This window comes from Scatophagus argus, chromosome 5, assembly GCF_020382885.2.
Source record: "Scatophagus argus isolate fScaArg1 chromosome 5, fScaArg1.pri, whole genome shotgun sequence".
Taxonomy (NCBI): domain Eukaryota; kingdom Metazoa; phylum Chordata; class Actinopteri; family Scatophagidae; genus Scatophagus; species Scatophagus argus.
The window spans coordinates 27,166,189-27,192,747 of NC_058497.1; the positions used below are offsets into that span (position 1 = coordinate 27,166,189).

Here is a 26,559-nt window from a genome sequence, read left to right on the forward strand (position 1 = left end):
TCGCCTCTCAGCGGGGAAGGTCTGACTACTGCCTCATCTCCCTCACTGACCGTCTTCATGTGAGCGAGAGGAGAGGGGGATGGATGGAGGGAAAGAACGACAGAATCAGAGCGTGAGAGGAGGAAGAGGAGGGGCTGAGGAGGAGCTCGAGAGTGTGGGTGTGTGCTGATCAGTGTTTACTGCAGCACATGTATGCAAAGTGTGTGGTGTGTAGGTGGTTTTCTCTCTCTTCCTGGGAGGGTCAAGCATTCCTGTCCTGCCCTGCGAGGTCAAACCTTCACTCTCATCGCTGGCTGTGACATCACTGTGAAAACTCTGTAGTAAGACTGAGTTCTTCCTGTCTGATGATGCTGAGGCTCACCAGGGTAACGCAGCCATAATCTCTTCCTCCGTATTAAGTGGACCGTGACGGGGGCTGTTGAGTGGTTTCTGTTACTCAACTGCTCATCTGTCGCAGCGCCGGTCTGATGGACACGAATAAACGAGGAGCTTTATTTAGACCGTTAAGAACCTTTTTTTAATCACTACTAAAAAGTCAACAAAGTCAAGATGGATGTAACTGTCCCTTTGATCCAGTAAAAAAAAAAAAACCCAAAAGAAACTTCATATATTGAAGTAATGTTCAACTGATCTGCGGATTATTCTCTGAACTGAAGTGAATAATTTCCGGGGAACTGGCTTTGAGACGACCTGCCCCCGGAGATGTCAGGAGGCAGAACAACAGACAGACTGAGGACTCAGAGTTCATTTGTCCAGGGAGAAATAAAGCTTCATGGAGGAACACTTCAAGGTTGGAAAATTATTTTCCCAGAACCTGAAGAGATTGTGTGAACAAGAACATAAAAACAAAAAAAGCTGGAGATCCTCATATGAAATGTTTGAGTGTTGATGACAAACTGAGATACTTTTATGACACCAACTGAATTTCTTCAAAGCTTTTGAATATTTGAAAAATGCCTCATCATTCAGGGCCAAATCTGAATATGGAACAAATCGAGGCCTAATCTGAGCCAGTGAACATGCAACCTGAGTTCACCAGATGAGATGATGTTAATAATGCTGGAGACGGCCGTCTGAGTTTGCACACATTTCAGTGCAGAGTATTTTTACAGGGCGGTAAGAGTACTTTTACCCGATCTGAATACTAAACTTTGTCTGTGTTGGAAACGTCTAAACGATAAGGACGGGTTTCTGTTACCCTAATGTGAAAGGATTCAGTAGAATTATTTAGTTCTCAGCTGTCAGCAGTGCTCTGTTTCAGTGATTTATTTATGAGAAAACATCACTTTCCTGAAAAGACGTTTTCTAGTTTAGCTTTGAAGGAAAGCCGCATCCACTTACTGACTGGATAGAACAGAAAGTGAATTAAAGCCTGGTCGACTCTTCAGTCTAATAAGATTAACAAAGCATTTCTAATCCACAAACAACCAGGACCTACCAGCGTTATAAAATCTCAGTGAGCCCCGCAGCGGGTGGAGACATGCTGTTACTGCTCTTCAGTTCACTGGAAAGCACCATCACCTCAGACTCAGAGTCACTGTCTAAATGTTGCCTAATTTACTGTAGAAATGAGCTCTGAAAGTTCGTGTCTGTGATAAAAATCATCTTAACCCACAGCCCATACAGCACTGCAGCTACCAGGCAGTGAGCGTAATGACGGTGTTTTATCTAATAAGATCAGCAGCTCTCAGTCTAATCCTCCAGCCACCTCCTCCACCATCACACAAACAACATTAGCATTTTTATGGCACAGCTACGCTCCACAAATGTCATCATGATTTCTGAGATCAGCTTCTATTACTCTCGTTAAGTCATCGGGCTACAATAACTCTCTCCCTGGATGGAAATATAACCAAATGATGTATGCTTTGCATTCCAGTGTGGAGAAACAAATCCAGAGCCGCGTCCCTCTGCAATTGGCCAGCAGGTAACACACGACGCCAACAGCCCAGCACGAAGTGAAAATCAGGAAGGAGGGCAGCTCGTCAGCGGCTCGTCAGCGGCTCGTCAGCGGCTCGTCAGCGGTGAACATCAGCCTGACAAACAGACGACAGGACATGAAACACGAAACAACGCAGCCTGAACGTCTCTGTTCGCCGAGTCCAGATGAAAACGAAATGATGATACGCCAGACGGAGGACAGACATCTGGAAGCAGAGATTCATCAACATTAACCTCAAAGAAGCTGGAGCGAACCAGGGTGCTAATCTGCAACAGTCCAACTTCCTGTCTGACTTTTCTCCCCTGCTGTGATCACACACACAACATTTACTGACATGTTTTAACCAAACTAACTCGGAGCACCAGTCCAACTTCCAAACACGACCATGTTTTGTTTTTATCACCACGCATGACGTGAAGCACCAGGAGCGGCAGTTCCCATGGAAACGTTGCACCACAGCATCAAACAACATTCATGCAAACAAGACGGCAAAACATTCCACTTTCAGATGTTTGACCGGGACTCCAACTCCCCCCATGACCAGGATACCGTGCTCATTTCATACACAAGCTGCAGACTGAATGCACTGCTGTCCGCTCAGACCAGATCAGATGAACTCTGTCTGTTAGAGAATTGGGTGATCCTCCGATAAACCAGAGAGCTGTGGAGTTAGAAAGCATCTGTACTGTAAGTTGAGCAAGCTCCAGTTTCCAGGTCCATCGCACAAATTGCTCACAAGCAGTTACTTCATGAACTCTGACCCTGAGGTCCGTAACTCTGATTCAGTGGGAAAAACCTCCTCGCAAACAGCTCAATGTTTCTGTGCAACAGAGTCACAAGGAATCAAATAATGCACCAGTAAAAAACACAAAACTGTAGGGGCTTGATGAGCTGCCAGACTAAAATAAATGTTTAACCACCAAGAATAATGGAACATATCCATTCATTCTTTTGTTTTAAAAGTTTATATTGTTAACTGTTTAGCCCAGTTAGCTTGGCCTGTCTTACTGTAGCACTGACATGTTGATGTCTGCGTTGCTGAGGGATTCATCAGTTCAAGTGGCTGCAGGTCTCAGATCGGCTGGAATCACAATGTAAAATTAAGACCAACTACACTCCCCCATGTGAGTAAATTCTGGTCCTGACTCTGGTTTAGTCTAAACCGTAAACCCACCCAGGATTTCCATGTGACCACTTAAAAAAGTGCAACCACGACAAAAAGAATTGATGGTTCTGCAGAATTTAAAAAAACAATATAATAATAAATTATTTGTCAGATTCCTGTTGTATATTACAGATTAGCATTTATTTACATATTTTTTTCCATTTCTGGTGCTAAAGGTCTAACCCTAAAGTCAAAGTATGTGGACTTAAGGGAGTCATCGTCTTCACTGCGGCTGATGTAGAATCTCTCAAAGTGACTCAGACAGGAACGCTCACAGGTGATGTTTTAGTCGTGTTGGTCGATTTCCTTCCTCACTCTCTGATTGCAGCAACAGGCGGCCAAACGAAACGCAGCTTTAGTCTGAACAACACTACAGATTCCTCTGGCTTTGCACGCTGTTGGAAACATTTGGAATGATGTAAGTGCACAGAATATATAACAGGGGCCTCGTTGCTTTTAGATATTTACACAGATCCTTTCTTTAACATAACATCACAATGAATGAGAACTGGGAGACTGAACAGCCATCCGAGCAGTTTACTGAGCTCGTTTAGATGTTCATTGCAGAGGAGGCTGGACCAAACCCTGTCACGTTAGTGCATGTGACGGAAGCTGCCAGTCAGTCAGCAGCAGTCTGTAACTTCACACCATGACGATAACACGAGACATGAATTCAAGAACACAAACCATGAATTTGTGGACAGAGACGATCATTATCCTCCTGACACCTGCCAGACTCCCTGCTTCAACTAAAACAGACGTCTGTGCCAAAGTAACAACTGCAGCACAAACACTTACAGCAGCACATTTGTATCTGTTGGCATTTCGATGTGAGCACACAAAGGATTTTTTGTTTTGACAGGACTATAATACTGGGTCTGCATACAGCCATGTCTCTGGTTGGCCCACAGACAGGCTGCCAGGCCAAAGCCGTTAGTCAGAGAAAGGCGAGCACGCCTGGTCGATCAGTGCCGGCCCTTCAACAATGAGTTGTAAGGTTCTTCTAATGGGGTCAGCCTGCTCTGGCCTCATTCCACAGTCTGAGAATTATTTCTAGACAGCAGCACGGACTCCATCAGTCCAAACAGCTGGGCTATTTCTGCCCACGCCATCATGCACAACGCATAAGGGATTATTACTGAGACTGCATCAGGATCAACAAACACACAGGAACACACATGATGGACAAACACAAACAGAGTCATTATGATTATGAACGCAGCTCTGGGCAATTCTGCCTGCAGAAATGAGCAGCACGTCCAACGTATGAGAGAAGCACATTTATGTTTCCTTATGGGTATATGTGTGTGTGTGCTGATGACATCGAGAGCAACGATAGGCTCTTTAACCTCTCCTGTAACGACAAACACGATGGCAGTCAAGTAGAGACAAGAGGAGGAGAGGAAAGACGCGGCACAGCAATGGTACTCAGGAGGAGAGGAAAAGATGAGGAGACGGGACTGGGAAGAGGTGACCGAGGGGTCAGGGTGAGACAGGGAGGAGGGGGGAGGAGATGCCGAGGAGATCAACGTGAACTGGAGGACACTGCAAGGGAGTGTGAAGGATAGAGGGAGGGACGAAGGCTGAGATCTATGAGGATGGAGGAGGAGGTATGTGGTGAGGAGGTAAAAGGTTAGCCGCACACAGAGCACCAGAGACGAAGGACTGATGAATGGACGGAGGAAGGATGGAAGGCTGGAGGGAAAATAGCAGTAGGATAGATGGAGGTGGTGAGACAGAGGTGGAGGACAGGCTGGACAGGTGACGGGGAAAGATGGAAGTTGAAAGAGGTGCATAGATAGAGGAAGGGAAGGAAAAGCAAAATAAACAGGAAGAAGGGAACACAGAAGAAGAAGCAGAAAAAGTGATTTCCTTCATAAACTTTCTGGTTGAATGTCGAGGAGAGAAGATGGACAGAAGGAGGGATAGAGGAAAAAACTCATTTTGATGGGGGACAGCAGGAAGGAAGGAGGGACATGTATAGGAGGACAAATAAAGGAATAGGGATGTGAGGATGAGACATTAAGAGCACAAATAGAGGACAGGATGGAGGGATAGATGGGGATAAACGGACCAGCCTGCCTCATTAAAGTCGGATCAGGGGCTAAGCTGAGAGGTAATCATCAGGTTTGGTTTGGTCTGGCCTGGTCCGGTTTGGCACACTGACCCCACAGCTCCCTCTCCGAGATGCCAGTCCCCCCTCGTACAGCCCGCTGGACTGAACAGATGCTGGAGGATTAGCTGCTGGTTGTGGGTCCTGGCTCCTCTTCTGTCTCACTTAAAATGATACTGCTGTCTGAGGGCTCCAGTGGGCTCACTGCTTCATGGACACAAGAAGGACGGCGGTCCCCTGCCTGAGACCCTGAGAACAGCACTGTCTGTTCTGTGCGTCATTTTGACTCACCAGACGTCTCTGGGGAGCTCTGAGGATGATGTCCACACAGCTGCCTGTACAGGAAGTCCTGTGTGTGCGAATGCTAGTTGAGACACAGGTCTTCCTGCCTGATGACACAACATTAATTGGAGTGTGACTATCAAAATCAAAGTTGCCAGTTTTCTACCATGTGGCTGTTTTTCACGAGAGGACGATTCACAAACAAATTCACTGATGAAATGGATATGAAATGACTGAAAGTGCAGAGCGAATTGTGTGTCAGATCATACAGGCTGCTTCTCTTCACTACTTCCTGTCTGTGATGAAGCAGAAATGCCAAGAAATACTCATCTGAGAACATCACGTATGTTGTAATGTGGATGTGTAATCATGTCAAGCTAAACGTGGGTGGCTGATCGTCTCGTTTGCAGGAAACCAGTCGTTTACTTACACAGAGTTAAGATGAGATGAAAACAAACTATTTATTGATCCCGAAGGGCAGACTGACTCATTATGTCACAGAACAAGAGTGACAGGGAAACTGTTTAAATTTAGAACAGAAGAAGTTAGAAAGGATTCAGCTAAAACGTAATTAACTGAAATAATGTCTCTGGAGCCACAATGAAAAAGTAAGTCAGTAAAATGAGTCCCTGAGGACAACAAGCACCGAGGCTGATGGGGGAAAAAAAATCTGCAAACTAATTAAGCAGAATTTTCACTCTTGTGCCGACAGCTCTGCTTAAATCTTCCCAAAGTGCCTGGGGAATCCCTCTGACCTCCAGTGGGAAGGCAGAGGAGGAGCTGAGGAAGACGAGAAATGATTCCACGATCAACATGTTTCTTCACATCCCACAGCACCAGTTTCAAACAGGCAGGCAGGTCTTCAGCTCACTCATCCAGACCCTTCTAACAAGGGACAGGAAGTGATAACCAGCAGATGGGTGAAGACTGAGGCAGTGAACTGTTCTCATGAAAACAGAAGCCACCGATGAAGAACTAACATTCCAGGTTTTCTCAGCAATAGTCTTCAGCCATCATCACTGTCTTTAACGTGGCTCACTTTAACACTGAGACAAGCTGGTTTACATCAACATTTGGATTTTGCAGCACTAGAACAGTTTCATCTGCAGCTGCAGAGGCTTAAATATTACCAATAACCATATCACAACATCTTTGAGACAAACAGCAGGCAGAGACTCGTATTTTCTGTTGACTTAAAGATACAACTTCCAGTCTCAAACAAAAATGTTTAGAAATTTGTTATACTTCAACGTGCAAACAAAAACCAACCGACCACAACACCGTAAATCATCACGATCTTTAATGTTTTGGTCAAATGTTTCCCGAACACGACTGAGCTACCTTCAGAACATTCAGATAGACTTTCCCCTATTGTGTTGAGCTATCAAAGACACATTTTGCAAAAGAAAGATGCTGAAAAACTTTTCCGTGCCATCTGTCCTGAACCACAGCTAGCACATTTGCACCTGTGTGTACACTTTAAATGGCCATAAAAAGCCGAATGTACAGCTGCAAGCAGCAGAGGCCACACTGCATGGCTGAGCTGCTGCCTTCACAAGTCACTGTGCCTTTAAACACAACAGCCTGGCCCCAAAACACTGTCCAACACACACACACAGATATACACACACTCACACACACACACGCTTCTACCTGCAGCCTCTTGACAGTCGATTTAAACTATAAAAGTTGGTTTTAAAATATTCAGTAATGTGTATGGAAAGGTGAATGATGAATGATTAAAGACGACATTATGATGAGAGCCATTAAACCTCTCAGCCCTCATACTCAGCACAGCCACAAACACACACTGTCATGCAAATACGGCCTTTCGTTTTCCCACCGCGGTGAAAATATGGACGTCAACCCCTCGGCGACAGACGAGGAGACGTGTCAGTCGGTGGACTGCGAGCGACTACAGACGTCTGAAACGGCAGCTAAACGCCTCAGACTCTGCCGTGAGACAGCAGCATGGAGGCCGTTCATCCTCTGTTTAATGGGTGCTTTCATCTGGAACACCTTGAGTGCATACGTTTTATGGTGTCCTCCGGGGGAACTGAACCAGTCAGGGCGTAATGTGAGCTCCTTCAGGTTGATCTGCACGTCATGTCTTCATAAAGGAAGGTTAGCCGCACTCTTTACATAACTCAGTGCAGGAGTTTCTCTCTTTCTGTCATCACAAGCTGAATGTGTTTGGGTTACGGCAGAACACAGTCAGCCATTAAATTAATAACCAACGATTTTGAGTCATGTTTAAGAAAGAATCACCAAATTTCAGCTTCTCAAATGTTTTATCATCTATGACAGTAACTGAAGATCTTTGGGTCGTGGACATTTAAGACTTTTGAATCACCGATATTTTTCACCTGACACCCGACGGACCAAACAACTGATCCATAAACTGAGAAAATGATCAACGGATTCATCAATAATGACAACAGCCATTCTGCAGCCCTAATGATGGGCATATTTAAGGATCTTCTGATATTTTATCAATTTAAATCAGTGGATCAAACACATGACCAAAAAGATTCATCGATCATGATGTCCACAACATCAGTGTGCATTAAAAACCTTTGGCGTCTGATTAAACAAAGCACCTGGAAGACTTCACATTTCGACATTTTATGAGCAAACCGTTTGATCGCAATCTTAATCAATAAACGAACACGTCAAATCCTCTACAAGCATCAGGACATGTGATTAAGACTGCGAGCAGCTCCCTGACCAGATGAACACGTCAGGAAGTCACCTCAGTCGCCAGGGAGACGCTGCACCGAGCAAAGCCCACAACGCCATCTGCCATCAGGGCTTCACAGCACGGCAGCTAAATCCGAAGCGTCCATCAGAGATCCGTCCTGAAAAAGCCTTCTGCAGCCGCCAGCAGCCACAAAGGATCTGTGATTTACTGCAGAATTAACTTTCCTTCACACGTGGCTGCCATCATTTCCTGACAGAAATCTGCGTTTCATCTGCAGAGACTCTCAGACTCTCTGGGCTCCTGGAGCGGCACGTGTTTCCTTCCCTTAAAAAACAACCAACGGCAGGTTTTCAGCCTTTACTCAAGTTGTGTCTGAACCTTCCTTCTACTGTACGATGAAATTATCATGTACAAAATGATGGTTAACTCGATGGTGAAGAAACCAACTACAGGAACGAGTCATAACGAAACGTAGGCGATGACCTCCTTAAAAGTCCAGCGTGTAGCACTGAGCGACATCTAGTGGTCAGGCTGCAGACTGCGACCAGCTGAACACCCCAGTCTCACCCTTCCCAAACACTAGAGACGGTGTTAGGCGTGTCCTTTCTGGGTCACTGTAGAAACATGGCGGTGCCACATGGTGGAAGAGGAACTGCTCCGTCTGTCGTTTGTTGATGTTTAAATTCAGCAGTAATTCACACTAATAAAAACTTCGGTGCTGATATTCTGCCAGCTGATCCTCCTGAACACAAAACACTTGACCTTTAAGTCATCTTAAGATTAATAACGCTGTCTCAATATTCATTTTTTTAATACTTCAACAAATTGCAAGTTGAAAGTATCACACGACACCTTTGACAAAGATGGTCTGTTGTTCGGCACGGAGATAACAGACAGGTGTGACGTTATTCTGCCGCTGAAAACGTTTTGCTGGTAGGAGTACGACGACAAGCTGAGAGCTTTGTGGATGTTGTCTCTTTCTTTAACATGTGCTTCTGTTTTCATGGAGACACTCGGCCATGAAAGTCTTTACATCAGACCTGACAATCAGCTCAGAGCATGTGTGTGTGTGTGTGTGTGCGTGCGTGTGCGTGTGCGTGTGTGAGAGACAGGGGGAGGTGTGTGAAAGAGCTAAATGGCTTCCTTGTTTGTTTGAAGCCACACACGCACACACACACACACAGACACACACACATCCTAACAGATAGCGTCTATTTTTATCTGGCTGCTGACAGCACCCTGTCCCACTGTTCACACTAAGCTGAGCCACATAATTGGCTGCCATCTATCCTCTTTCTCTGCCTTTCGCCATCTCTCTCTCTCTCTGTCTTTAATTCTGCTCTCCTCTCCTCCCTCTGGTATCCCTCCATCCTACACTTTGTGGTAACCCTGGCAAGTGCTGCGTTCAGAGCTAAAACCAAGCTCCCATTTTCTGCCTCAGCAGGAGGCCCGAAGTGCAGCAGAGTTGAATCACAGGCTGTGTTTACACCGAGGCTAAAGAGAGACGGAGCGAGAGAGGAAGAGACTCAAGAGGGAGAGATTCAAGAGGAAGAGAGGGCGTGGGAGGAAGACAGGAGAGCGAGGCGGAGGGAGAGATAGGAGTGTTGGGAGAAAGACAAAGAGAAGGCGACAGACAGAAGAAAAAATGTCCTTGTGGTATTTTTAGGTTGCTATCAGGAGTGTTACTGATGACCTGCTGAGAGGAGATGAGGAGAGTAGACGAGGAGGCGAGAAGAGGAGATGAGGAGAGGAGATGAGGAGGCGAGAAGAGGAGATGAGGAAGTGAGGAGGGGAGATGAGGAGGCAAGGAGAGGAGATGAGGAGGCGAGGAGAGGAGACGAGGAGGCAAGGAGAAGAGATGAGGAGGCGAGGAGATGAGGAGAGTAGACAAGGAGGCGAGAAGAGGAGATAAGGAGAGGAGATGAGGAGGCGAGAAGAGGAGATGAGGAGAGGAGATGAGGAGGCAAGGAGAGGAGATGAGGAAAGTAGACGAGGAGGCGAGAAGAGGAGATGAGGAGAGAGAGAGGAGATGAGGAGAGTAGACGAGGAGGCGAGAAGAGGAGATAAGGAGAGGAGATGAGGAGGCAAGGAGAGGAGATGAGGAAAGTAGACGAGGAGGCGAGAACAGGAGATGAGGAGAGGAGATGAGGAGGCAAGGAGAGGAGATGAGGAGAGTAGACGAGTAGACGAGGAGGCGAGAAGAGGAGATGAGGAGAGGGCAGATTGGGTGATTTGGTAAAGTTGAATATTACAGTAAGCTACACACACACACACACACACACACACACACACACACACACACTGTCAGACACAAAGATGATGTCTTCAAAAGATGCAGGGATGAGCAGCTGAAGCATCACGAACATCACACACAGAAACAGAAAGCACAAAGGGTCATTTTGACCGAGTCGCCACCTTCCTCTGGTTCTGTTCTATCAAAGCGGGTCAGAGATATGATGTGAACCCAACGGTTTGGATGCTGAGTGGAGCAGAAACAACAACAGAGTCCATCACACACAAACAAACTGCAGTTTACTGAGGCTGGAGGACAGAGAGGACAACAAGAGGAGGACGAGATGGAGACCTCAGCTGCCACAAAGGGCTGACCTGCTGCTGTGTGTGTGTGTGTGTGTGTGTGTGTGTTATACACACACTGTGCTATTTTGCTCAGTTGTCTTGAATCACACTGCACCTTCAATCAGTGAGCTGACAGATGTGACCTTCAACTCAAAAAAGAGCAAGACAGACAGACAGACAGACAGACAGACAGACAGACAGACAAGCAGGCAGGCAGGCAGGCAAACAGGCAGGAAGGCAGACAGACAGACAGACAGACAGACAGACAGACAGACAGACAAGCAGGCAGGAAGGCAGACAGACAGGCAGGCAGGAAGGCAGACAGATAGACAGGCAGACAGACAAGCAGGCAGGCTGGCAGACAGGCAGGAAGGCAGACAGACAGGCAGACGGACAAACAGACAGACAGACAGGCAGACAGACAGACAGGCAGGAAGGCAGACAGACAGGCAGACAGGCAGGAAGGCAGACAGATAGACAGGCAGACAGACAAGCAGGCAGGCTGGCAGACAGGCAGACAGACAGACAGGCAGGAAGGCAGACAGACAGGCAGACGGACAAACAGACAGACAGACATGCAGGAAGGCAGGCAGGAAGGCAGACAGACAGGCAGAAAGACAGACAGACAAATAGACAAACAGGCAGGCTCGGTCTTCACTGACTGCATGGCTTCATTACAGAAACATCTGAAATGTGACAGAGTTTAGCACGTGGCTCTCTGACATCACACACTGTGTGTGTGTGTGTGTGTGTGTGTGTGTGTGTGTGTGTGTGTGTGAGACAGTGACAGGAATATGGAGACCAACATCAGCACTGAAACATTCAGACTGTAACTGCGAAAGATGCTGACCTTCGCCTGCCAGCTTCAGACTGAATGTTTGCTTTAAAATGAAATTAATAAAGAATCACTTATCAGCACTGTTGTTAATGTTGTGTTTATCAATTACTGGATTGATCGACCGATCATCTCCGCTCTACGGCTGCCGCTGCTGCGTCTCTGTGAGCTCTAACAACAAACACAGACATCAGCATTAAAGGCTAAACTACATGGCTTGTCAATTCATGTGACCTTAAATTTACTGCCAACAGGATGATTCAGAAAACCATACGTGCCCCGACACCATGACAGAAAACACGTGAGTCTGACTAAGCAAACGAACCGCAGCAATGGAGGTTACACCTCAGCAGTACGGACATAAAAAACTTTATCACCAAATAGGAGGGTGAAGAAACGGAGGAGAAATAAATGAACGCTTGGAGCTCGTACGTTTGGGTTAAACTAATGGCTACCATCCAGATGAGACAGGAAATTGACCAAACTCGACACTGGCCCGAGTCCAGCTCCAGGACGGTGGTCACAGGAGACACAGAGTCGACATCTCTTTATGCTGAAGGCATCTTTTATGAGATGTGAGGGAATTAAGATAAATATAGAGCACTGCTCTGTGTGCTTTAGGGGGGAATTTAACTAAATTACAGTCATTTGAAGTTCCTGTGTTGTGCAGCAGCGTGGTGCTGCTCTTACTGTTTGTGCTTTGTTGGCACACCTCTGCTGACTGGATAAACCTGAGCTACAGCAAAGCAGGCAACAAATCAAACCTGCAGGTAGGAAGGACCTCCTGAGGCCAAAGAATTAAGTTAAAGCAGCCGTCGTAGTTTTTCATTTACACAGAAAGTCCTCAGCACGAAACGGTACACCTGCAACAGATCTCTGCCACCACCAATCAGAGGATCTCTGAAGGGAAAGAAGTGGGCGCACTGGCTGTTTGGATGGACAGATGGATGAGGAAACAGATGGGTGAAAGGATGGAGGGATTGGGGGTATAGCTCCATGCTGGAGGATTAAGCCTCAGATTAATTCTTTAACCAGACAGGATGCAGAGTTTCCGCTGCAATGCAAATCATCCACTGGAATCTGGGCATTTGTGATGGCCTCTTACTTGCTGATCTGTCACTGGAGTTGGGGGACTCTTACATAATGAGCCTTCATGGGGAACAAGTTCGCCTTCCCGAATTAACAGCCTACATCACAATTAAAGTTGTATGGAAATGAAAAGAAACAGTTCTGCATGACAACTTGCAGAGATCAAAGCACAACCTAATTCACAGAGCAGCAAAATAACTTTTTTTTCCACCAGAGCAAAGCTTAAAGGAAATTAGAACAACTTCAGTCTGGTTTGTTCCTGGGATGGTAGCAGAAACGTCCAGTAACAGCCCACTGGATGAGCAGACTTTAAAGCAGCCAACAAAATACGAAGTCTGAACCCCCCGATAAGACAGCAGACCCTGCAGGCCTGACCTCAGGTTATAATCTTATCATTTTATCTGTGGCCTTCAGCTCATTGTCTGCTGAGATGGACAACAGAGCACCCAACAAACAGGTGAAGGTGAAGGTGGAGGTGGAGGCTGACAGGCCGTTTGGAGGTGGGGAGCATCCATCCAGTGGCATCAACACAGCTCACTTTGTGACGCTTCATGGCCACCTGGCTGACTTTTACCTGCCTGGCTTTGTGTCTGCCTGCCTTTTGTTTACTGTACGTCTGCTTGTCTGCCTACCTGTCTGTCTGTTTGTCCATCTGCTGGACTGCCTATCTCTTATATCCTTGTCCAACATCTTCCCATCTGTCTGTCTGTCTGCCTGCCTTTCTAGGCTCCCTAGAAACCTCAAACCTCAAACTCACTGTTCTCTGAGCTAAAATCAGATGAATTACCTGTAAGTTAAAGAGCGTGTAATATTCAACCAGAAGAAGCAGAGCTGAGCTGACTGATTTCAATACTGAGAGTAAAGCTCTGAATTCTTAAAGGAGTTCCAAACCCACTGAAACATTGATTCTGAAGACAGGGGAGGATCCAAAGACTGAAACCACAACCAAGCCCACACATTTTATTGATTCTACTCCAGATATCCTCCCGTCAGTAAACCATCCTTCCAAACGGAGGTCAGAGGACAGGGTCTGCTGTAATCTCTCTGAGGAGGGATTCAGTGCCTTCAGGATGTTTGCTACCATGTGGGTTCAAGTCTCACCACATAAACCTGCATGCAGGGGTGAAGGACAAACACTGACTCCATGTGGTGGACTGAGACCTCCTGGCTCTGTCTGCTTCTGTCCAGCCTCTATGCACCTTGACGCTGGTAGCCCTGAAGCCAGTCAGAGGAACACATCAGTTTCTCCTACAGTGTCCCTCTCTGTGCCGCTGAGCAGCTGTCCCTGGTCCTGTCTGAGTTCCTTTATGGACTACATGCAGCTGTCCTGGAACTCTCCATGGTCCTGAACACATCTCAGGCTCACTATGGCACCACAAACATACTGGAGCACAGAGTCTGGGACCAGTTTCTGTTAGGACACACACAGTGTCAAAATAAAGTCTCACATCCACTGTCCCTGATGATTATAGCTCAGTTTGTCTTTCGCCACTTGTGTGATGTCATTAGAAAGACAGCACTGACTTCTGGGAACAAGAATGTAAGCAAACATGGTGTCCAGAGTGTCCAACACTGACTTAAATGACTGTCAAAGACAGAAGAGATAACTGTGGCCTTTACCGTCTTCATGTTTTGCCTCGACCTGCACTCTTCTTTCACTGTGCCGTGTTTACAGGTGAGTCCATCTGACATCTGTAGTCCCAGCCCAAAATCACAACAGCTGGTGGACAACACATCTTCAACCCACACTAACACCATTTTGATTTCAACTGAACTGTTTAGAAGCAAAGTGGCTTCACCTGCTGCCAAGCATCTAGAACATCAGTACAGGTGTTTCTGCCTGTTAATGAAGTTTTCATCGTGTCCCAGGAACAATAATGTGTTTCTGCTGTTCCTCCAAGTCAAACCACAAACTTCTGCAATCTTTAACCTGTGTGAGACTGCAAGAGGGCAGATCATCAGGAACAGATCGGCAACAGACCAGTTCTACTTAACTATTCACATGGGGCAACCACCCCCACAGAGGACCTATTTATTCAAACCAGAGGGACACACCCCTAACACCTGCCAACGTGTTTGAAGCTGTCATGCTGAAACTATCCATGATCGCTCTGTCAACTGTGCTGAGGTCAGTTTCTGTTCTCCTTTTCCTGAGAGCCCTGGAGAAGCTCTCCGTGTCAAACTGGAGCTCCACAGCAGCTCTGTAGCCTCTGAGGATCCCCTATGCTCCTGACTCTGTCCACAGACAACCAGCGGTGTGTGCACAAATCTGGGAGATGTGATTAGAGATCTTTGGAACAGAAGCTCTCCGAGTGTGGAGTCCTGTGACCAAACCACGTCTCTGTGCTGCTGTGTTCTTCAGGATGAACAGGAAGGACAACATCTTACAGATGACATAACACAACTGGCTTTATGTGTGTTACTGGTTTCACTTTGATGCTCAGCCTGCACTATGAATTACCAGTTCTGATGCTGACCTTCTTACAGCAGATCTCGTGTCTTTCTTCCTGATGTGTTAAATCGAAATATGTAGCCTATATATCCTCATGTTTTTTGACCACACCTCCAGCCTCCCCATCCTCACCTGCTCACCCTCTCCTTCCTGGTATCCACTGCCATCTCATCTTTCCCTTTTTTGACAGTCTCAGCTCCTTCCCTCCTGCGTCCTCCCCTCCTGCGTCCTCCCCCTCCTCTCGCTGCTCTGCTACTCATATCGTCTCTCCTCACCTCACCCTTTCCTTTCCCTTTAATCCTTCACTCTGTCCCTCTCCGCTTCCCCTCTGCCATCTCTCCTTTCTCTCCCCAGTCTCCTCCCCTCCTGTGTTCTCATCTCCTGGCCTCCTGCATAATAGATGTGGCTGTAACGCCACTCAGCTGGAGCGGCATGATGAGGCAGCTTTAGAAACACGCACAGAGAGAAGGCTCCCCCAAACGGCTTCTCTTACTGCGCTCTCCACGCGCACGCGAGGGCGCGAACGGATGCATCTATGCACGCGCGTGCGCTGTCCAAACGTGCACGTGCACACACACACACGGGCACACATTCCCATACAGCCCGAGCAGTGAGAGCCCAGGATAACAAAGATCAGTCGAGCATTTGGAGCAGCAGACAGTCACAAGAGCTCATGGAACAGCCTAATCACATCCCAGCGATGACTCATTTCCTGACCACTGAGAATAAAACTACTGTTGGCACCGCGGTGAGCCTGGCAGCCCGGAGGCGGACAAAAATCCGCCGCATCGCTGAGCTCGATCCCGGCGAACATCTCCGCCATCTCACACACCCTGCGTTACTTCAGACAGCCTTACCTTCATCGATGTCCAGCTCTGCTCCTCCGCTCCTCTGTCTCCACAATCCCGATGAGTTAAATCACAGTGAGCAGGTTTTCAAAAAGGCTCGCAGATCCCAACTCCTGCTCCTCTCCCACCCACACAGGCGGTGCGCGGCTATCCTGGTAGTTTTCTGGGGCTGAATAAACGGGAGTGTGTGTGTGTGTGTGTGTGAGGGGGGCGGTCAGCAGCACATTCACCGGTGAGCAGAAGAAAAGCGGGCGAAGCGGGAGTCCAGGCGCCGGTGGTCTAACTGTGAAAAGCCACATCGAGCGCTCACGTACACGCAGGTCTTCCAAGGAGAAGGGTGGGGGCGCAGGGGGGGTCTACGGTTACTGAAAAACTCCCATTAGCCTCCCGGAGCCGGTTCACCTTACTCCAGTAACGGGTTTAAAGAGCTCGGGAATATGCGCGGTTTCACTGGAGCACAGTCAGCAGAGAGACGGAGCAGATAAAGTGATGCTGGAGTCTGAATGCATCTAATTCCGACAAAAGAAACTACACCCACCGACACCGACGGTGTCCTTGAGTGCAAATAACCTTTTCACTTTTGCAGGCATCCGCCTGAACGACGGCTCTGTTCCCGGAAACGCGCTGCTGCTCCTGCAGCCACAGGCCTGGGCGACGATCCCAATCCCAAAATATTCCGCTAATGTGCGCGCCTCCCGTCCGTCGGCACGCACGGCTCGAGCTCTTGTGCTTTCCTCGAACCACAGAAAGGAGATGAAAATCCGGTCCGGGCGGTGTCCAGCTCCGTCCTCCCCGATCAACAATAAATCTCCCAATGGACAAGCGGCTCCGCCGATCCCCCAAGCAGCTCCCAGAACATCTTCACAGGACGAAAACAGAGTTTAGAGTGAAACGAACAGTCTTGTGACAAGGACTGAAGGCTCAAGCAGACAAAATCTCGGAGTGTTGGCGTGCAGAGCTGCGGCAGGCTGCGCTCACCGAAAGTCGACTATTTTTAGAGAAGAGAAAAAAAGGACGCGGTAATCCGGCCCGAGGCTCCGGCTGTCGGTCTCATCCCGTCCGCTGTCCGGTCTTTTCCTCCGCTGCGTCCCTCCACATGTGACCCCCTCGTCACTGACAGCTGCGGCCGTAACAGACGCCTCCGACACGCGCCTCAAGTTTACGTTTCAGCTGCAGATTCCAGCGCGTGGGCGCACGTGGTGCGGGGAGAGTGTGCGCGAGAGGCTGCGGGAGGGGCTCGAAAAAGACACACCCATACTATCTATCTCTCTATCTATCCACAGGGAGTGATCCCTTCATCTTCTGAACACTGACCGTTAGACAGACACAAAGGCAGCGTTAAAGCCTGCTCACAGTCCGTTCGAGGTGTTTTATCAGAATGTGGACCAGCGGATATTTTTCTGAATGCAAAATCAAATTGAGGCAGGGATCACACGAAGTCTGCCGTATCGGAAACTGACATCTGCACTCAGTGTGCATGAAGGAAGGTCGATAAGTCAGGTGCTGTTCGATAAGGACAGAAAAGAGTGAGAGGGGAGTGTAGAAGGTGTGCAGATGGGCCCCAGTGTCTCAGCTTTAATCCGTCTGAACTGTAGGACCTGCAGTCCACACACAACACGACCAGGACAACTTAGTATTATGATTATTATTATTGTTATTATTACTGCTGCTTGCAGGACACGTGAGCAGCTTGTTGTGATTTGGTGCGATATAAATAAGTTGAATTGGTTTCGTTCAGCTTTTAAACGTTTCCGCCATCACAGCTACATTCACTCCTCGCGTTTAATTCGCGTCAAGCAGATTTGAACTTTTAAACAACTGATGAGAAGGCAGTGATGACATATTTTTGCTTCTTTGTCAGTTCATCTTCAGTGGCTGATGTAAAAGTGAGAGGCAGAAGAGAAGAAGAAGGGTCTGAGGGTTTGGACGGAGGAAAGGCGACGGGTGACACGACGGGCGGCTGCTGAGGCCAGCCGGTCCTGAATTAGAATTAGCAGCATCACGGGAGCGTTTGGACCCGAGCTGAATGCTGAACACAGTGTGAGTGGAAACGTGTTCTGCATCCCTCAGTGAAACAGCAGTACTGTCAATACGGTGCTCCACCGTGACACACACACACACACAGTAATAATACACACATAATCTCTGACCTACATGAGCAAACGTTACAACAAATGCATAGATTAGAGATGATAGACTGATGTGCTATTGGAAATATGAGGAAGGTCAACGCCCGCCCACCCACATCCAACACACACACACACACACACACACCGATAAAATGAAGTGAACAGGAAAATGACCCGCTGTGGTGTTGTTGAACTGAAAGCCTCGATAATCTTCAGGCATAACGACACACAATTGGAAAGTATTGGTCTGCTGTTTGTGAGCTGAAAATAAGGCTGCAAGCACGAGCCACGTTTCCAACCCAAATAAAATCAATTCAGCCATCAAGTCATCAACAAGTTAAGAGACATCCTCCCCTCTTCACACGCAAGCTCAGGAAAAACACACTATACAGACAAAAGTATTGGGTCAGCTGCCCATCACCCCAACAGGGACTTTAATGACGTCTCATTGTACACACACAGACAGCTTTGCAGCTCTAACAGCTTCCACTCTTCTGTGAAGGCTTTCCACAACATGTTGGAGTGTTTCTGTGGGAATTTGTGCCCATTCATGCAGTAGATATCCTGCACTGTCTGGCCGTGAGCCAGGGGAGAGGACGCTGGCGTCGTTTGTTCGCCGCGTCTCCACCTAAGTTTACTTCTTCTAAGATTTCCCTAAAAATGCACGAAACTTTAGTGGACTCTAGTTTAGTAGCCTTTCTATCCTTGTCACCGACCAGTAGACGTTTTGCATAGTCACCAGATTCGTGTAAACGTCTGGTTGTTTGCGTACCTGCTGCTGCTGTTACCACACTGCCCGATGACTCCTTGGAAACCTGGACCGGCTCATCTACTCCTGCGACCGCGGATTACCCGCTTGCGCTGCCCGGGTCGGTTCGGATCGGATCTCCGCTACTGTGGGTCCGTCATTCCCTGCTGCGTTACTCGGATCACCGCTGTCATCGCGCCGTTGGAATACGCCGTCGGATAGCCGGGATCCACTCATCGCCGCTGCTTTGTGGGACGGGGTCCTGCTGTCGGCTACAAAGCTAGCAACAGGCCAAGCACCGCTATGCTAAGCTACACTGTCAACCAGCTGATGACGGTCAACATCTCCACCAATCCAGCGTGCGCCTGAGTCATAAAACAACTTGGTCTTCTTCGCCGTTCACGATATGTCCACAGTCGGTTCACGCCGTCCCGGCTCTCTAGTCAGCCACGCGACCTGTCGCTGCTCATCCACGTCATCAGAACGCGTCTACCTGTCTCCTGCTGGACAGGTAGCTAGGGCGTTCCATGGCAACATCTTTCAGAGGGCTGGATATAAAACATGGAGTGGATCTCAATCTACTCTGGCCTGTACAAAGACTTACTGCCTCAGGGAGCACCAGAATTGAACTGTTTAATGCTCAGTCCCTAACAAACGAATCCTGCTTCATGCATGACCATATCCTGGAAAATCAAAGCAGCCAGGCGAGTCCTTGAGTGGCGCTACAAACTCTCTGTCCTCACCGTCCACAAGCAAATTTACAGGGAGCACCAAAACAACTATGCTAAGTCTCTCAAAGCAGCATGATCACAGTTTTACTCTGACACCATAAGGAACAGTCCAGCTAACTCCAGACAACTTTTCTTCACTGTAAATCATTTTCTGAATTCACAATCCCCCCTACCCACAGTCACCACCAGAGAACAATATAATAATTTCATGGATTTCTTCAAATCAAAAACAGTATCCATTCGTTGTGCCCTCTCTGCCCCCCCCAACCCATACACTTCATTCAACACATCTACTGTCTGTCATCACCCAACCCCTAAATTGTTTTCCTGAAGTCATCCTGCAAGAGGTACAGGACATCATTAAGAGGATGAAACCCTCCATCTGCTCCCTGGACTCCTTTCCTACTGCTCTGGTTAAAACACATATTTGTGCCCTAGCCCCCCTCATCACTTCTATAATAAACAACTCCCTACAAGCTGGCCATGTTCCTCCTGCTCTGAAACATGCCATGATCAGACCACTACTAAAAAAGCCAACTCTTTATCTAGATGTTTTATCAAACTATAGACTCATCTCAAATCTCCCACTTATATCCAAAGAACTAGAAAAAGCAGTTGCCATCTACCTTCAAGACCACCTCAATCACAAAAAATCTGTATGAAAAATTCCAATCCGGTTTCTGCCCAGCCCATAGCTCAGAAACAGCCCTGCTTGAAGTCACAGATGGCATCCTTATGGCATCAGATTCTCCTCATTCTCCTCTACCTCTCTCCAGCATTTGATACAGTTGACCATACCATTCTTCTTCACCGACTTCATCACACCATTAGACTCACCAACACCACCCTCAGCTGGTTCACCTCATACCTCACAAATCGACATCTCTCTTGGACATTCCAGTTCACATCCTCACACAGTCACCTGTGGAGTTCCCCAGGGCTCAGTCTTTGGTCCCATCCTCTTTATCATATACCTACTCCCCCTCGGCCATGTCATCAGCCACTATGGCATTTCTTACCACTGTTACGCTGACGACACAAAGCTCTACATCAGAGCAACTGATGCAACCCCATCCTCATCATCACCATCCCCATCACGGTACCATCCTCATCACAATCATCACACCTCACCACCTGTCTGGAGGAGATAAAGGCGTGAATGGAACACAACTTTCTACAACTAAACAGCTTCAAGACAGAACCCATCATGATAGGCACCCCCCACCAGATCAAATCATCATCTATAGCCAGCATCTCTTTCTCCGGTTTCAACATTTCCGCTTTCCTCAACAGTCACTAACCTTGATGTTAGAATGGACTCTCACCTCACCTTCAAATCCCATATAAATCATCTTTGCAAGATCTCATTCCACCATCTCCGTAATATTGCAAAACTCCGCCCCACTCCCATTTTCAGATGCTGAGAAGTTGAGCCTCTGTCTCCTCCAGACTGAACTACTGTAACTCACTTCTCATCAGAATTCCTAGCAAGACCATCCAGAGGCTCCAGTACATCCAGAACTCTGCAGCTTGGATCCTGATCAGAGTGCGGAAATACTAACATATCACACCCATCTTACGCTCCCTCCACTGGCTTCCCGTCTCAACCAGGATTGAGTACAAGATTTCACTGCACACTCATCAATGCACCCATGGAAATGCCCCACCCTACCTCCAAGAGCTTCTCATCCCACAACCCACAACATGCTCCCTCTGCTCCTCTCATCCAAACTGTCTCCTGACACAAAAAAATAAACTTAAAACCATGGGAGACAGGGCCTTCTATAAAAAAGAAAAACTGTCTCTCTGTCTAGTAGTTCATGTTTTTGCTGCCCCGTCGCACCTGCCAGAGGGCAACAAGTCAATAATGTGGTGGCTTGGGTGGGTGGAGTTGTTAATTATTTGATTCCTCTGCTTCGGTATCGTAAAGTGGCCAGGCCCTCCAGAGGGGGCAGCCAGCGATCTTTTCTGCCATTTTAATCACTCTTTGCAGAGCTTTTATTTATCTTCTGCAGAACAGCCTGCATACCACATTGAGATGCAGTACATTTAAAGGCTCTTGATGGTTGTCCAGTAGGAAGCCACCAAGATCTTCCTCTCAGTGTTGGTCCTCCTGTGCACTCTCAATAAGGAGAGTCTCCGCTGTACTGTGTGGAATTTAAAAGCCCTACCCTGTCTACACATGCTCTTTAATACAGATGGGCAGGTCTGAGGTCTGTAGCTTGTTTCACCCTGAAGTCCAGTAGGAGCTATTTGGTCTTCATGGTGTTTAGTGTCAGATTATCTTAGAACAAAACCTTGACAGTCTCTGTATCTTGTCTCTGTAGGCTGACCCATCTCCTTCTGAGATGAGCCTGAAGACTGCTGTGTTGAGAGTGGTGGTGAGCAATCATAGGTGTACAGAGAGCAGAGCGATGGACTAACCCTAATCCTGTGGTGTGCCGGTGCTCAGTGTGATGGGGGAGGAGATGTTTTAATCCTCTGTGTGCAGTCTCTGAGGAAACTCTTGATCCAGATGAAAGAGGGGAGGCCTAAGTCCGACTGTTTATGAATCAAGATGTCTGGGATGATGGTATTGAAGGCTGAACTGAGGTCAGTGAAGAGCACCCTCATGTAGTTCCTCAGAGGTTCCAGATGACTAGGCACTGCCTGAGTTGCTATGGTGATGGTGTCCGATGGTGTTGACCTGTTGGCTCTATAAGTGAACTGATGTGTGTCAAAGGAGGGAGGAAGGCTGGCTTTGATGTCCTGCAGGAACAGTTTCTTGAAGCACTTCAAGATCAGCGATTGGTTGGTCAGGTGCTGTAGTGCCACATGGGTCATTGTGTGCTAGATATGGTCCTCTGTTGATTTCTTCTTTCCTTTCTCTCCTTAATACCCTTCCAAAGTTTGGCTCTCACAGTGCTCTACTGTGCTTTGTCTCCTGATCTGAGGGCGGTGTTTCAGTTTTTAATGAGTCATTGGACCTCACTTGTCATCCAGGGTTTCTGGCAGGGAAACACTTGGATGTGTTTGTGGACTGTGATGCTGTCTGCACAAGTGTTGATAATTGAATTGAAGGGCCTTCCTCAAACTGTTTCCACGAAGTTGGAAGCATACAACAATGTTTTGGTGTGATGAAGAATTAAAACTTCCCTTCTCTGGCAGTGAGGGGCCGAGCCCAACCCCTCATAAACAGCCCCATACCACACTTGAATTCAATCATTTTAATTTAGTAATAGAGGTGTGCCCCAATGCTTTTGTCCACATATCAAGTCCAGAGGACTTGCATCAGAAGAAATGTTTTGGGATGTTAAACAACAACCGGATCATCTTCAGTGGCTGATGTAAAAGTGAGAGGCAGAAGAGAAGAAGAAGGGTCTGAGGGTTTGGACGGAGGAAAGGCGACGGGTGACACGACGGGCGGCTGCTGAGGCCAGCCGGTCCTGAATTAGAATTAGCAGCATCACGGGAGCGTTTGGACCCGAGCTGAATGCTGAACACAGTGTGAGTGGAAACGTGTTCTGCATCCCTCAGTGAAACAGCAGTACTGTCAATACGGTGCTCCACCGTGACACACACACACACACAGTAATAATACACACATAATCTCTGACCTACATGAGCAAACGTTACAACAAATGCATAGATTAGAGATGATAGACTGATGTGCTATTGGAAATATGAGGAAGGTCAACGCCCGCCCACCCACATCCAACACACACACACACACACACACACCGATAAAATGAAGTGAACAGGAAAATGACCCGCTGTGGTGTTGTTGAACTGAAAGCCTCGATAATCTTCAGGCATAACGACACACAATTGGAAAGTATTGGTCTGCTGTTTGTGAGCTGAAAATAAGGCTGCAAGCACGAGCCACGTTTCCAACCCAAATAAAATCAATTCAGCCATCAAGTCATCAACAAGTTAAGAGACATCCTCCCCTCTTCACACGCAAGCTCAGGAAAAACACACTATACAGACAAAAGTATTGGGTCAGCTGCCCATCACCCCAACAGGGACTTTAATGACGTCTCATTGTACACACACAGACAGCTTTGCAGCTCTAACAGCTTCCACTCTTCTGTGAAGGCTTTCCACAACATGTTGGAGTGTTTCTGTGGGAATTTGTGCCCATTCATGCAGTAGATATCCTGCACTGTCTGGCCGTGAGCCAGGGGAGAGGACGCTGGCGTCGTTTGTTCGCCGCGTCTCCACCTAAGTTTACTTCTTCTAAGATTTCCCTAAAAATGCACGAAACTTTAGTGGACTCTAGTTTAGTAGCCTTTCTATCCTTGTCACCGACCAGTAGACGTTTTGCATAGTCACCAGATTCGTGTAAACGTCTGGTTGTTTGCGTACCTGCTGCTGCTGTTACCACACTGCCCGATGACTCCTTGGAAACCTGGACCGGCTCATCTACTCCTGCGACCGCGGATTACCCGCTTGCGCTGCCCGGGTCGGTTCGGATCGGATCTCCGCTACTGTGGGTCCGTCATTCCCTGCTGCGTTACTCGGATCACCGCTGTCATCGCGCCGTTGGAATACGCCGTCGGATAGCCGGGATCCACTCATCGCCGCTGCTTTGTGGGACGGGGTCCTGCTGTCGGCTACAAAGCTAGCAACAGGCCAAGCACCGCTATGCTAAGCTACACTGTCAACCAGCTGATGACGGTCAACATCTCCACCAATCCAGCGTGCGCCTGAGTCATAAAACAACTTGGTCTTCTTCGCCGTTCACGATATGTCCACAGTCGGTTCACGCCGTCCCGGCTCTCTAGTCAGCCACGCGACCTGTCGCTGCTCATCCACGTCATCAGAACGCGTCTACCTGTCTCCTGCTGGACAGGTAGCTAGGGCGTTCCATGGCAACATCTTTCAGAGGGCTGGATATAAAACATGGAGTGGATCTCAATCTACTCTGGCCTGTACAAAGACTTACTGCCTCAGGGAGCACCAGAATTGAACTGTTTAATGCTCAGTCCCTAACAAACGAATCCTGCTTCATGCATGACCATATCCTGGAAAATCAAAGCAGCCAGGCGAGTCCTTGAGTGGCGCTACAAACTCTCTGTCCTCACCGTCCACAAGCAAATTTACAGGGAGCACCAAAACAACTATGCTAAGTCTCTCAAAGCAGCATGATCACAGTTTTACTCTGACACCATAAGGAACAGTCCAGCTAACTCCAGACAACTTTTCTTCACTGTAAATCATTTTCTGAATTCACAATCCCCCCTACCCACAGTCACCACCAGAGAACAATATAATAATTTCATGGATTTCTTCAAATCAAAAACAGTATCCATTCGTTGTGCCCTCTCTGCCCCCCCCAACCCATACACTTCATTCAACACATCTACTGTCTGTCATCACCCAACCCCTAAATTGTTTTCCTGAAGTCATCCTGCAAGAGGTACAGGACATCATTAAGAGGATGAAACCCTCCATCTGCTCCCTGGACTCCTTTCCTACTGCTCTGGTTAAAACACATATTTGTGCCCTAGCCCCCCTCATCACTTCTATAATAAACAACTCCCTACAAGCTGGCCATGTTCCTCCTGCTCTGAAACATGCCATGATCAGACCACTACTAAAAAAGCCAACTCTTTATCTAGATGTTTTATCAAACTATAGACTCATCTCAAATCTCCCACTTATATCCAAAGAACTAGAAAAAGCAGTTGCCATCTACCTTCAAGACCACCTCAATCACAAAAAATCTGTATGAAAAATTCCAATCCGGTTTCTGCCCAGCCCATAGCTCAGAAACAGCCCTGCTTGAAGTCACAGATGGCATCCTTATGGCATCAGATTCTCCTCATTCTCCTCTACCTCTCTCCAGCATTTGATACAGTTGACCATACCATTCTTCTTCACCGACTTCATCACACCATTAGACTCACCAACACCACCCTCAGCTGGTTCACCTCATACCTCACAAATCGACATCTCTCTTGGACATTCCAGTTCACATCCTCACACAGTCACCTGTGGAGTTCCCCAGGGCTCAGTCTTTGGTCCCATCCTCTTTATCATATACCTACTCCCCCTCGGCCATGTCATCAGCCACTATGGCATTTCTTACCACTGTTACGCTGACGACACAAAGCTCTACATCAGAGCAACTGATGCAACCCCATCCTCATCATCACCATCCCCATCACGGTACCATCCTCATCACAATCATCACACCTCACCACCTGTCTGGAGGAGATAAAGGCGTGAATGGAACACAACTTTCTACAACTAAACAGCTTCAAGACAGAACCCATCATGATAGGCACCCCCCACCAGATCAAATCATCATCTATAGCCAGCATCTCTTTCTCCGGTTTCAACATTTCCGCTTTCCTCAACAGTCACTAACCTTGATGTTAGAATGGACTCTCACCTCACCTTCAAATCCCATATAAATCATCTTTGCAAGATCTCATTCCACCATCTCCGTAATATTGCAAAACTCCGCCCCACTCCCATTTTCAGATGCTGAGAAGTTGAGCCTCTGTCTCCTCCAGACTGAACTACTGTAACTCACTTCTCATCAGAATTCCTAGCAAGACCATCCAGAGGCTCCAGTACATCCAGAACTCTGCAGCTTGGATCCTGATCAGAGTGCGGAAATACTAACATATCACACCCATCTTACGCTCCCTCCACTGGCTTCCCGTCTCAACCAGGATTGAGTACAAGATTTCACTGCACACTCATCAATGCACCCATGGAAATGCCCCACCCTACCTCCAAGAGCTTCTCATCCCACAACCCACAACATGCTCCCTCTGCTCCTCTCATCCAAACTGTCTCCTGACACAAAAAAATAAACTTAAAACCATGGGAGACAGGGCCTTCTATAAAAAAGAAAAACTGTCTCTCTGTCTAGTAGTTCATGTTTTTGCTGCCCCGTCGCACCTGCCAGAGGGCAACAAGTCAATAATGTGGTGGCTTGGGTGGGTGGAGTT

The 26,559-nt window shown here is 47.6% G+C and overlaps 1 protein-coding gene across 3 annotated transcripts in view; it reads right to left on the reverse strand.

The window, feature by feature from the left end:
• Positions 1-19,294, reverse strand: part of si:cabz01090165.1 (uncharacterized protein LOC100333421 homolog) — a 207,200-nt gene extending 187,906 nt beyond the window's left edge. For all 3 annotated transcript variants that reach the window (XR_006843437.1, XR_006843436.1, XM_046390165.1), the window contains exon 1: positions 18,906-19,294. The gene's annotated coding sequence lies outside the window, so the exon portion shown is untranslated. The remainder of the gene's footprint in view (positions 1-18,905) is intronic.
• Between the last annotated feature and the right edge of the window lie 7,265 nt (positions 19,295-26,559).